The 13,690-nt window shown below is 43.2% G+C and overlaps 1 pseudogene; it reads left to right on the top strand.

Annotated features, from left to right (window-relative positions):
- The window catches only part of LOC123076706 (uncharacterized), a 36,611-nt pseudogene extending 25,112 nt beyond the window's left edge, over nucleotides 1-11,499 (top strand).
- Nucleotides 11,500-13,690: the final 2,191 nt, after the last annotated feature.

Consider the following 13,690-nt stretch of genomic DNA (forward strand, 5'->3'; position numbering starts at 1 on the left):
GCTTGTATTATGATGCTTGTATGACTTATTTATGTTTTAGAGTTGTGTTGTGATATCTTCCCGTGAGTCCCTGATCTTGGTCGTACACATTTGCGTGCATGATTAGTGTTCGGTCCGGATACGGGGGCGTCACACTTCCCCAGAGCCATCCGGACTATGCCGGAGGGCACCTTAGCGACAGCGATGGAGGAACGTACAACGGGGGAGGGGGTGGCGGCGGAGGAGGGATCCGACGGCGTTGTTAGTTGGCGGCAATGCTTGGACGCGAGTTACCCCTTCAATCTGTGTTTTTTTCTTTCTAGAATCTTTTTTTGCCAATCAAGAGCAGGGAGTTCCCGCATTACATTATGAGAAGAGTTGTCCAAATCATTTTGGAAAACCATGCGAAAACCCAGAAAAGAACAACAAGCTGGCTTAGTTACCAGGCCTCGAGCATAGCATGCCTACCAAGCCGAGGCAAGAAACATAACATATACTCAAAATACACTAAAGAAGGCTGCAAGATGTCCAACACCGTGTCATCGTCATCACTCACTGCGCAGGACCTCTTATTCGGCGACCCGCGCGCCGGAAACCAGTCGCGCACGCACCCCTCTCCCCTTCGCGCCCTTCTGGGCCGGCCAATGTGTCGGCAGGACACCCCCTGTTTCTGTTCCTTTAGTTTTTTCTCTTTAAAGTACTAAATTTAAAAAAAATGATAAATTTATTAAAAAATGTTCACGATTTAAAAAAGATGTTTCAGAATTCAAAAAATGTTCATGAATTGAAAAATTCTTCATGATTTAAAAAAACATTCATGATTTCAAAAAATATTTGCGAATTCAAAAAATATTCATGGTTTAAGAGAATGTTCACAAATTTAAAATTGTTCATGATTTCGAAAAATTGATCGTGAATTCGAAAAAATGTTCACAATTTAACGGAATGTTCATGAATTTCTACAAAGGTTCATGATTTCAAAAAATTGTTCTTGCATTTTAAAAATGTTCGTGATTTCCAAGCATGTTTATGATTAGAATGTTCACAAATTTGCGATATTTTTATGATTTCCAAAATATGTTCGTGAATTTAAAAATTGTTCATAATTTCAGAAAATGTTCATGAATTTGATAGATTTTCGCAAAATGAAAAAAAAAGAATATAATTGAAAAAAAACAGAAAAGAAAAGAAAAAGGAAACAGCAAAGGGAACCTAAAAGAAAAAGGGAAAACAAAAAACTGAAAGAAACCAAAAAAACCAGTTGGGATGTAACACGAAAATGGGCCGGCCCATACAAAAGAAATAGGATTCCCCCATCGCGTCTGTAAACTGGCGACCTTGACTCCGCTATAGCTTCGGAAGTGCCAAACCCCGCAATGGCAGCAGAAAGCCCGAGAGGGCGACGCTGCTAAATCCATAGACCACAGAAGCAAAAGTGATGAGCCTTGTCACCGTCTTAGGAACACCTTCGTCTGCACTGCCTCAGACAAAACCACTCAACTGGAGCAGGCCCAACGTCGGTCGAAAACCACTCAACTAGTGCCAAAGCGTAGACCACACAACACAGATGGCAGCTCACCACCCATCAAAACCAATCAGCGTTGGTCATTGTCGCCACACAAGAAGCCACCCATGGAAAAATGCATCCATGTTGGGCCAACCTTGGAACCCGGGACTTCGCCCCGACCACCATGCACGACGAGCCTGTGGTCACCCAACCAAGCCAGGGACAGCCGCTGCTACATAAATAAAATGTCAGCTGACACTACTGATACTTAGTAAAACCTTCACTAAATCACTGTTCATTTGTATATGAAGACCCATCGAACTTTTGTTCTAGCTTCGTCTGACTTAGGAACACCTTCGTCTGCACGTGTTGTGTTGAGTTGACACGTGCAGACAAAGGTGAGGTGCTGAGACCTGGAGCAGTCCCAACTAGCTAACACAGCCCGGCCGGCACTTTTGAGACGACCCGGCACGCCATCGCACCGGATGGGAAGTGCGAAGGCCCACCGCCCGCCTAACACATGGTCTTCACCCGGCGGTAATCACCACCGGCAGTGAAGGGGAGGTGGGAGAGGAGGGGATGGGAGGGTTGGGTGATCTGACTTGTCCACACATTAGCATACATTCACATACACATTCACATTGGCAGAGGAGGGGATGGGAGGGTCGTTGTTGGTGGCACACATTCACATACATACATAGATCATCTCTTCCCTTCCTTGATTACCTAATCCCACGTGACATCTCATTGGGACTGCCGATGTTCTCTGATCAATTCACCCCGGAGATGAACAAATAATGTAGGTTCTCTGATTGTTTTATTCTCTGAGTCAGACTAATCCACGATTGATTGCCTTCATTTTTGTAGATAAAGGACTCTTGTACTACCTCCACTGAACTGATCCAGTTTGATCCACCGGAGCTAGGCTTCCCTTGCCCGAAGAAGACTTCACTCTCCTCGTTCAATATAGTCAACATTACAGATTGCTACGTTGGTTTCAATAGTTGGAGCTTCATGGAAATTGATGCCTGGTACACAGAGCCATGTCGAGGAATTCTGCCACCACGGTCCACTCAGAGAATGGTTGTACAATGTGTACCCAAGGAGAATGAGGCAGAAGAGGACATGCGGTGCAAAAAAAGCATATTCCTGTGGACCATGATTGTGGCTCAAGGTGTCGAATCCAGCTGCTTGATAGATCAACTCAGTGACGAAGACAGTAAGGAGCTGCCCGTCATTTTTAACAACAAAGTGAGTTCCCTAATGAAGCAATGCATTGTTTGTAGTACTCTTTTTTTTTTACTAGCTCGTGTAAAACGACTTTTGCCTCTCCGATAAAGGAGCTTGGTAACTAGAATCATGAGGTGGATTTGGGTTATGTGGCATCTGGTTTGACATGGCATCGTAATTATTGGTGAGTCCCACTCCCACATGCCATCCCCCGTCATTTGATAAGCCTAGCTAGTTCCTAGCTAGGGATCATGAGGGATTAGATTAGCTGGTAAGTTAGTTGGTTGGTTGAGCTTTGCATCCGACGTACTGCGCGAGAGGTGAGCGGGCCTAATGCACACTTGTGTCCATTTTGTTTTTGCAGATAAGCAGCCCATTTACCTCAGCCTCAGGAGACAAGCTGATCCGGTTGGACCATCCTGCAGGTCTTGCCTTTCCGCAAAACAAGACAGGCTTGTCCTCAATTAACATTGTCAACGTTACCAATTACTATGTTGGTTTTCGTCTATTTAGTAAGCCTGGAAAAGATGCGGCTGTGACCTACCATATGTTTACTCAAGTAGGAATTTTGGCACCACGGTCTGATCAAAGACTCGTCGTAGCCAGGCTAATAAATGAAAAGGAAACACAAGATAGTACAACATACAACGACGACAAGCTCTTTATATGGAATTCCATTGTCAGCGAAGGCGTCATAGTCAGCGACCTTGATTGTTACATATCTCTCCAGATAGAGCAGAGTATCGAGTTGCCCTTGATTTTTGATAAGGTAAGTTCCCTAGCTAGTAGCTACGTACAGAAACGCATTACTCTTACTCTTTTTTTCCATTCTTGTACCACCATTGCTCGGAGTTGACGTCTCTGAAACTGATGTTAGAGAGTCTTGCCCACCGCGTGATCCTTATTTTGATGATGGTGGCGACGCCCTGAATCTCTGGAGATATACTTTACGCGGCATGATTACGTTCTCTGATCGGCTGTTTCTTTTGTCCCCAATTAATCTAACACCCATGTTCTCCTCTGCAGATAACTTCATCTACATCAGTTGAGGTGATCAAGTTTGAACCCCCCCAAGTCTGTTTCCCCTTCCTGCCGAGTAAACGTCTGTTATCTTCAATTAAGATAGTCAACATTACAGATTATCACATTGGTTTCAATACGCAAGTGGAAGAAACCAATGTGGCGTTGTACATCACGGAGCCACCGTGTGGAATCCTGCCACCAGGGTCCACACGAGAACTGGTGGTAACAAGGGTCGCCAAGGAAGATGCACCGGAACTGGAAGACGTGCAGTGCAAAGATAAATACTTTGTGTGGAGCTGCGTTGTGACTCAAGATGTCAACGTCAGCGACCTCATACGATATATGCCCGAAAAGGAGAGAAAAGAGTTGCCCATAGTTTTTATGGAGGTAAGCTTCATAATTTTGTAATGCATCGGTTTTAAATTTGATTTACTCTTTTGCGCTCGCCACCACCGGATAAGAAGATGTAAAGCAATGGAATCCTGTGTTGACGACTCGATGAAGCTTCTTGCACCTTTATAATACTATACTATGGTGTTAGTAAATATTGTAGCTTGTGCGCCTCAATAAAGCTCGTATTAAAGGCAAATTTTAATATGGTCCCTCCTCATTTCACATGAGATATAAGAAGGTAAAATATATCTGAGCCATTAAGTAGTTTGCAATGTTAGTTTCAAACTACTGCCATTTCTTGTAAATTTCCAAGGAACGAGACTTTTTACAATACTGTATACATTTTTTTAAAGATTAAGTTGCACCATATTTTCCCCATACTTATCCTGAATTTCATATTTTGAATGTAAACGGTACATCTCTCAAACACCTAAACTAGACACTCTCAACTGTTAAAACTAGACAGGATACGCACCTGTTGAGACCACTCCAAAACGTTTTGCGCGCTGAGATGGGAGTGTTGGATTAAACAAATACCAAACGTTCTCTGCCTGAATGTTTCTCAGGCACCAACTAATCCGCAGCTATATATGTTCCATTTTGCAGACAAGCTCAAACGAGTTGGTTCAGTTTGATCCTCCCGAGCTCAGCTTTCCCCTGTTGCCAAACCAGAGAGTCTTGTCGTCAACTAAGATAGTCAATATTACATATCAGTGTATCGGTTTCAGAGTATGCACCAAGAAAAGCAATTCAGCAAGGTACAACGCAAATCCATCGGAAGGAATTTTGCCACCACTGTCCACGCAAGTAATCCTGGTAACAAGGATAGCAGAGGAAAAGGAACTAGAAGGCACTCAGTGCAACGGCAAGTTTTTGCTGTGGAACGGCATTGTGACTGAAGATGCGAAAGCCAGCGACGTTATTGATAACATGTCTGAGACAAAGTGTACCGATCTGCCCATTGTTCTTACACAGGTGAGTTCTCTATATGTAATGAATATGTCTTTTTTTTACCTTTGTGTTTTTCTTCTCGACTACATTAAAAGAGCTAAATTCCGCATCAATGTCAACTCCCATACCTTTTACTTTTGCTTTTGCTACTGAGCTCCTTGTCACTCAACTAGAACACTTTTGAGCATATTTATTTCGATTAGCCTCCATTTCTAAAAATATGAATCGAGGCAAACGGAAATAGAACACTAGTAGATTCATGAAGGATAAGAAGAGCCATATGTAGTTGTGAAGAATATTGAACCAAATGTGGTGCCAATGACTACAACTACTTGCTTACAACTACCTCCGTTTCTGAAAAGAAAGCCTATAAGTTGTCTAAAAAACCAAATAATGTAAAGTTTGACCAAGTTTTTAGAAGAATAAAAAACTGTCAACAACTATATCACACTAAAATATACGTGATGATGTATTGTACATATTAATGTTTTCTTTCTGAGTTTGTAGGTATGAGTGGTGGCTTCGGGTGGATTTATGTATGTTCCTGTCAGACCTTTGTGGAATAATTAATAAAGATGGCTGCATGCATCGATTGATGCAGAGGCCGGGGTTTAACCTCCTTTTCAAAAAAAAAAAGTTTTCTAAAAAATCACATAATGTAAAGTTTGACCAAGTTTCTAGAAGAAGAAAAAACTGTCAACAACTATTGTACATATTAATGTTTTATTTCTAAAAACAATGTAAAACTTTAAATTGTTTGATTTTAAAAGAATTACCGGCCTTGTTTTCAGGAACATGGGTAGTAGTTCCTTGAACAGGAGTAGCATATAGTGTTTGACTGTATTTACTGCAAATTTGGGTACATATATACAACTATTATGCTATGTTTTGAAAAGCGGAACAAACGCTGTCCATTGCACCAATTGATGCACACAGCCATTTTATTGCATTTTTTCCCTTGTGATCAAACTCAAGTTGTGTTATCTAATTGCATATTTTACCTGGCCTAATTTATACATATGCTATGTTGTTTTCAACAGACAGGTTCGTCTATCTCAGAGGAGTTGATCCAATTTGATCCACCAGAACATCACTTTCCCATTTTGCCAAACAAGAAGGTGTTGTCCTCAATTGAGGTCGTGAACCTTACAGATTACAATGTTGGTTTCAATACATATAGCAGGCAAACAAATGTGGCATGGTACCACACAGAGCCACCGAGAGGAATCCTGCCACCACGATCCACACAAAAACTTATGGTAACAAGAGAAGAAAAGGAAGATGCATTAAAATATAAGCAGTTCAATGAGAAGTACTTTGTGTGGACAGGCATTGTATCTGAATGTGTCAACGACAACGAGCTTAGTGATTGCATGGCTGAACAAGAGAGCAAAGAGTTGCCCATTGTTCTTGACAAGGTTAGTTAACTATTTTTCTTGAGGAGAAATTCATGATTATTTACTTGGTTTATTATAAAAACCGATGAAACATGATTAAGTCCACCTTTGCTTTTCCCATGGTTTTTTATTTTGAAATGGATAATATCTGGGACCCACTAAAATTTGGTAAATTATCCAACATTCATAAAAAAAATAGATGAAACATGATTAAATTTAGTTCAAATGAAAACTAAGAGCAAAAAAAAAAAGAGAAACAATATTGAAACAACTCTACATATCCATCCCTAATACGGCAACCACTCTCACCCCTAAAAGGATGCTACTCTTGCAATCAATGCTTCACAACCAGCTCTCAAAGATATTTGCAACACAACAAAGGTGGATAAAGGCACATCGTTGGCCATATAGAATACACAAACTTTTACTAGAAAAAGTAAATGTTCAATATTCTTGTCATGATGACAAAACCGACACTTTGTACTATTTTTTGCATAAAGATAATTAAGTTAGTGCTTTAATTTTATTACAAACATAGGTGCTTCTCGGATGTTACATCCTACCAGGTGCTGCAGATTTCATTGAATAAACGGCATATGGTTGCCAACATGCTATTTTCACTATAATTTCAGTTTGAACTTGTAGAATTGCAACATTATGTAAATTCTTATAATTACTTCATGCATATTTCTAATTAGCTGTATAGAAAATCCTAAATTTCAAAAGGCAATGTTTTTCTTGTTGATACCATCATCAAACTAACAACACTTGTATCTTTCTTTAGCTCTAGTGATCTACTTCAAAGCCCATTAAAAAAACTAGCCTGCACGGCATCACAGTCTGTTTTCTAACTCAGACTAATGTGTTCTTTTTAATAGCTATTGCATGATTTAGAACTATATTTTGAGTACACATGGCGTCATGGCCTAATATTGCAATGGTAACTTTTCAATATTGTATTGACAATTTGACATAGATTTAGTTTTGTGGATATTTTAAACATGGCAAAAGATTTGCCATTCCATTAATTAAGAAGAAGAGACTCTCTCAGTTAATTAGCGGAAAACTGGACGAAAACCGATACAACATCCATACGGCCCAGTTCGCTGATCCAACACACACACGCACGCACGCACGCACGCACGCACGCGCACACACACACACACACACACACACACACACACACACACACACACACACACACACACACACATGCGCGCGCGTGCGCGCACACACACACCGTTGAGAACAAAACATCATCAAGGTTGCACATTTCCATCATCGTCATCATTTCTTCTCAAGCAAACAACTCCGACTCCACCACAAACAGCCGTTGACAAAGCCCACACGGAAAGGTCACGCGGAGTCATGAAGATCAAAGACAAGCAATCGGCCATACACAACCGAGGCAATGCAGCAATGAATGGTACTATTCATACGTTGTTGTGTTGATAGTACTATTCATTGTGAAGATAGTAACATTTACATTGTTGTGTTGTGTTGATAGTACCACACTCAACACAACAACGCACCTAAACATGGTGGCCCACTTGTGATTTCTGATTAAACTTTAATTTCATACTACTATCGTCTCTCCCACTCCCTCCCTTAAATACGTACGGGGAGGCCTAAGTACTAAATGATCATGGAATCCATCTCTCTGTGATGATTGATGCGCCACAAACCCACTTGTGCAACTTTATTTATTCCAGCAGAAACGAATTGACCAAGATTTTTTCTCATTCATTAAAAGTCGTGTTTGTTTTGCAGATAAGCTCATTAACCTCCTCAGATGAGCTGATCCAGTTGCCGAGCTCTGCATGCCCCACTGGCCAAACAAGGAAATCAAGTTCATGGTAAATGTAGTTAACACTACAGATTTCTACGTTGCTTTCAATGTATATATCATCCGCAGGAATGCAGCGCGGGACAAGATACCTGCAGCTGGAGAATCGAAAGGAATCCTGCCACCACGATCCACTAAAATAGGAAGACTAAATTGGAGAATTGATGAGACGGAGGAGCCCGTAGAAGATTACTTTGTGTGGAGCCGTGTTGTGACTGAAGGTGTCAAAAGCATAGACATCACTGGTTACATGGTTGAGGAAGAGAGTAAGCAACTGCCCTTTATTGTTAATAAGAAGGTGAGTTCCTAATTACGCAATGTATTTTCTTGTACAGTCAATGATGATCAATTTAAATCAGTAAAAGCGAAACTGATGATGATTTTCTTTGGGCACGGTTGTGTTGTTTCTTGGCAGGCAAGCCTAAGTACCTCAAAGGAGCTGATCCAGTTTGAGCCGCCTGAGCTCAGCCTCCCCTTGATGATGATGCCAAACAAGCCGTTGCTGTTTTCAGTTAATATAGTCAACAGTACAGACTACTATCTTGGTTTTGCTGGATATAACCTGGAAACAAATGTGGCCTGGTACTTCACACAACCTGCGGGTGGAATTATGCCACCACGGGCCACTCAAAGGCTCGTTGTAAAAAGGAAAGGATACCAAAGAAAAAGGAGGCGCTGCTTAGTGAGTGCCAAGACGATAAGTTCCTTGTATGGAGCTGCTTAGTGACTGAAGGTGCCAATGCCAGCGACCTTGATGGTTGTGCTAGATACGAAGGGAGTAAGGAGCTGCCAATTGTTTATACTAACAAGGTAAGTCCCGTAATTATGCAGAATCCTCCTATTAATTATATATAGCAGAATCCTCCTACCTTCAAAGCTCAACGAGCGTGTTGGTTAACTTCCCTTTATTTAATGGGCAGTGATCTGCGCCGGCGCACCGTTTCGGCCGGTCGCGCGCGGGCCGTCAGATCAAATCGCGGAGACCGTCAGATTTAGGTAAAAAACTATTCGCCCAGCTTCCTTCTTCCTCTCGCAGAAACGTTGTCTCCTCCCCGAGCGCCGCCGAGACCACGCCATACCCTGCGAGAAAACGGCCGAGCTTGAAGCACCACCGCGGCGTTCCCTCGTCGCCGGTGGGCGCCCTCGCCGGCCTTCTGCGTTTGCCCAAGAACAGCGGTCGCCATGGATGCAGCTCCGCCGCCCGCGCTCGTCGGAGATCCGCGCTCGCCATGGATGTAGCTCCTCTGGCCGCGCTCGCCATGGATGCAGCTCCGCTGGCCGCGCTCGCCATGGATGCAACTTCGCCGTTCGCGCTCGCCATGGATGGATCCCGCCTGCGCACGCCATGGATGCAGCTCCGCCTCGCTGGCGATTGACTGGTTCCAGCAAATATAATTGGCCGTTGTAGCATTTTTCGTTGTTGGTCGTAACAAAATGAAGACACGGTTGCAACAAAAAAGAAAGGTCGCCATTGTCGCTGGTTGTAGCTCGCCGTTGCAGGTAGCAAACATTTGCATTCTAAAAAAATGAACGGATGTAACAAAACTCGTTGCCGGCGTAGCAAATACCTATGCCAGTTGTAACAAAAAGCCGTCATCGTCGTCGCGGGTCGCAGCTCGGCCATGATGGATGTAGCAAAACATTATGCCGGTTGTAGCAAAAAACGATGCTAGTTGTAGCAAAACCGCGACGCCGGCTGTGTGTTATAGCAAAACGTGACGCTAGTTGTAGCAAAAATGCTATGCCAGCGCAAAAATCTATGCCGGTCGACGACGGCTGCCAGTCAATCAACGCCATTTGAATGAATGTAGCAAAAAACTTTTGCGGTAGTAGCAAAATCAAACTACGGATGCAGCAAAAACGCCGTCGCCGCCTTCATGAGGTCGCAGCTCCGCCTTACATGGATGTAGCGAAAAACCCCAACGTAGTAGCAAAATCCCGCTACGGTTGCAGCAAAACATCGTTGTCGTCGTCGCGAGGTCCGAGCTCCGCCTGATGGATGTAGCAAAAAGCTTCGCCGGTAGTAGCAAAATTCAACTACGGCTGCAACTTCCCCTTTTTGTGCAGTGCCATTGAAGCTTTCTATGTCTATGTTTGAAGCTTTTTTCAATGGCTGTTGAAGCTTTTCTAGGTGACGGTTGCAACACTTCTATACGTGGGTGGATCCGGGCATGGCGGGCAGGCAGCCATGGCGGGTGGCGAGGGAGCGCCTGGCCGCCGGCGACGGAGCTTGTGGTGGCCCAGTCGCTACCCGGGAGGAGGAGGGGGGGAGGGGATGCGCGCGCTTGAAGGCTGTAGGAAGGGTATGGATCTGGCCATGGCAGCAGGCAGCCATGGCAGCTGACGAGGGAGCGCCTGGCCGCCGGCGATGGAGTCTGTGGTGGCCTAGTCGCAGCCCGGGGAGGGGAAGGATGCGCGCACATAGGCTGGAGGTAGGGGATGGAGGCGCATAGGGAAGGAGGCGGGGATGCGGGGCCACTGCGCGGGCGCGTTTGCCAGCGTGGCGTGCGAACCGGCGCAACGTTTCGGCCGGCGCACCGCGCCCAAACGTTTCCCTTATTTAATTGTTAGCTTTGCACCATTTTTCTCTCCTACCGCCTCCATTTTGAAATTAAAAAAAAAACATTTGTCCTGCTACCCGCACACATTTCGACCTGTCTTATATTTTTGTCTTCCTTGAAAATCCTCGGACTTGTTGAATTGAAACAGCTGCATTCCTTTTCTGCAGACAAGCAGCTTATGCACCTCAGACGAGTTGATCCAGTTTGATCCTCCACAGCTCCCCTTCACCTTCCTTCCCAACATGAGGGTGTCCATGTTGCGCTTGCTTAAAATAGTCAATGTTACTGACCACATTGTCGGTTTCAGCGCATGGCCTCATGAAGACAATTCTGCGTCCTACATAATCGAACCAGATGCAGGGATCCTGCAACCACAGTCCACGCAAGCAATCAAGGTAAGAAGGACCCCAAGGAAAAAGGACACGGAAGACATACAGTGCAAAGACAAGATTTTTGTGTGGAATGGAATTGTGACTCAAGGTGTCCAAGTTAGCGATGTCGGTACGTACTGGAAGAATGAAGATAAAGAGTTGCCCATTGTTCTAACAAAGGTGAGTTTCTTAATTAATTTCTCAGTCTTAAGTGTCGATTTACCCATGTCAGTTCCAATAAATCATCCCATTGGGATTCTCTAATGAGTTCAAATTTGAACTGAAACATTTCTGCGACTGCTTGCTGCCAACCATGATATTGCATTTCCGTGAAAGGCATATTTGGGGCTATGCCCATGAATCCCACATAGTTTGTATCTGGGAAAATGTTTAACCAAGGCCTAAATTAACAGATGTGTTTTACAAGTGCAGAAATATTAAACGGTCTTTAGTAAATTATTATAGGGAAGGGCTGGCAAAGCAATTGTTTTGTTTAGGCTGCTGGCAAAGCAATTGTGATTGACCTTGTTTGTTGTCTTTTAACTCAATTATCATTTTTTTTAGTTATTATTAGCTCAATTGTCGTGTATACTACTTTTTTGGCTTTTAAATTTCTAACTTAGAGCATGGTTATCTATGTAGGCCCATCATGGGTTTGTAACACAACAGAAATCCTGGATATTGACATGGCAAAATCGATATATCTACTGTAAAAGAAATAGTCGGCAATGAGCTCGAGGACGAGGGACGTTTGCTCGTCATGGATGGAATCATTTAATTATTATAAATAGAAATTTGATACAATAATCTCAGATTGTTTCTGTAGCTTGAAATTCCTCTGTTTCTGGTAATTTGTGCAAACCGACATAACTTGTAGTTTGTGCGTTGGCATGTTCACCCATGCCCTCACGTCATTTGTACTACTCATTCAGGTGGATTCACACTATCATGCGATTTGCTCAACTATTTATCAAGTTAAGTAAATTCTACTCCACTTCTCGGGCTCCACTATACCTATCCAACTTCAGTAAATTTATAGGAGAACGAAGAACAGCAGTCAGCAGTGTGCCCATCTCTTGATAGGTAGTGTCGTCTCTCGGGCTCCACTGTGCTTCTCCTTCGGTGTTGGATATATGTATTCCTTCTCTACGAGTAGCAATTTTCATTCTATCAAAGATGAAACTTCTTTTGTGAAATACTCCGTTTTACTTCCATAATTAATTTATTATCCACTTCAGCCACACAGAACAATTAGAATATAAATTGTATTGCTAAAAGGATCTATGGGTGTAAACAACTGGGTCATAGACTTTTAATTTGGACTAGTACACGCGAAAGGTAAATGAGAATTCACGAGACAGCCGCATCGATAGATTAGGGAGGCAGAGGGAATCCTGTGGCTCAAGATCATTCGAAAATGGGCAATTCTTGTCAATGACATCTTGTTTGGGAAGGATTGGTCGCTACCATGGAGGGTCGCGTGTCCCAGATGAAGATTGGTCACATGCAGGCCAGCAAATGAGTCGTTGTCAAGACACGGAATTAGAGGTAGACAGTTACTGATATTGATCAGTGAGGCCTCTTGATCAATCATAGACCGGATTTTATTCGCAAAATGTTTGTGATTTTAGAAAAATTTCACGATTTCAAAGATGTTCATGAATTTTGATAGATGTTCGGAAATTGAAAAATAAAAATGAAAAGAAAAAAAATGAAAAAAACTAGAACAATGAAAAAGTAAATGGAAAAAAAGAAAGGAAAAAAAGGAAAATACAAAATGATAAAAGAAAAAACAAAAGGAAGAAAACGGTTCAGGGAAGGTTCTAAAAGCTTCCCAAATCCGCAAATGGGTCGGCCCATACAAATACCCCATGCGTGAGGGGGTACGTGTCAGGTCGCTCGTGGGTGACCTGCGCGCTAAATAGGAGGCACCCTAATAACCAGTGACATATCGGGCACTGTTTTTGTAAATGCTCAAGGTTTGGGGGTTTCGGCGGACTTTTGATGGTGTTCCGTAGTTGATTTGTGGTTTTTCTAGTATGAGAGCATAATGGAGAACATCCAAGGACTCATGAAGGGACTTAGGATCGATGTCTGCAGTGGAGAAGAAGGGGGTCAAGGTGGCTGCGGAGAGCCAAAGAAGGTGTTAGCCTGGGGGGCACAAGCAGTGGGGAAACTTTTCTCGGAGAGGTAGACGCATGCAGGGGCCATGGGGGAATCACTTTGGGAAGCATCTGGTGTCTGGTTAAGGGGTTGGGCTGGAGGGAGCTAGGGGACCATATTCCTGATTACTTCCAGGCAAGCGCCCATGGTGGTTTGAAAAAGAGATGTTAGATGAGTATGAACTTAAGATCATCCCGATGTGGATTAGGGTTTTCGACATGCCAGCGGAATACAAAAACAGATATGAGTTTCCATGTGTGTGTGTGTGT

The sequence above is a fragment of the Triticum aestivum genome, chromosome 3D (assembly GCF_018294505.1).
Source record: "Triticum aestivum cultivar Chinese Spring chromosome 3D, IWGSC CS RefSeq v2.1, whole genome shotgun sequence".
Lineage (NCBI taxonomy): Eukaryota > Viridiplantae > Streptophyta > Magnoliopsida > Poales > Poaceae > Triticum > Triticum aestivum.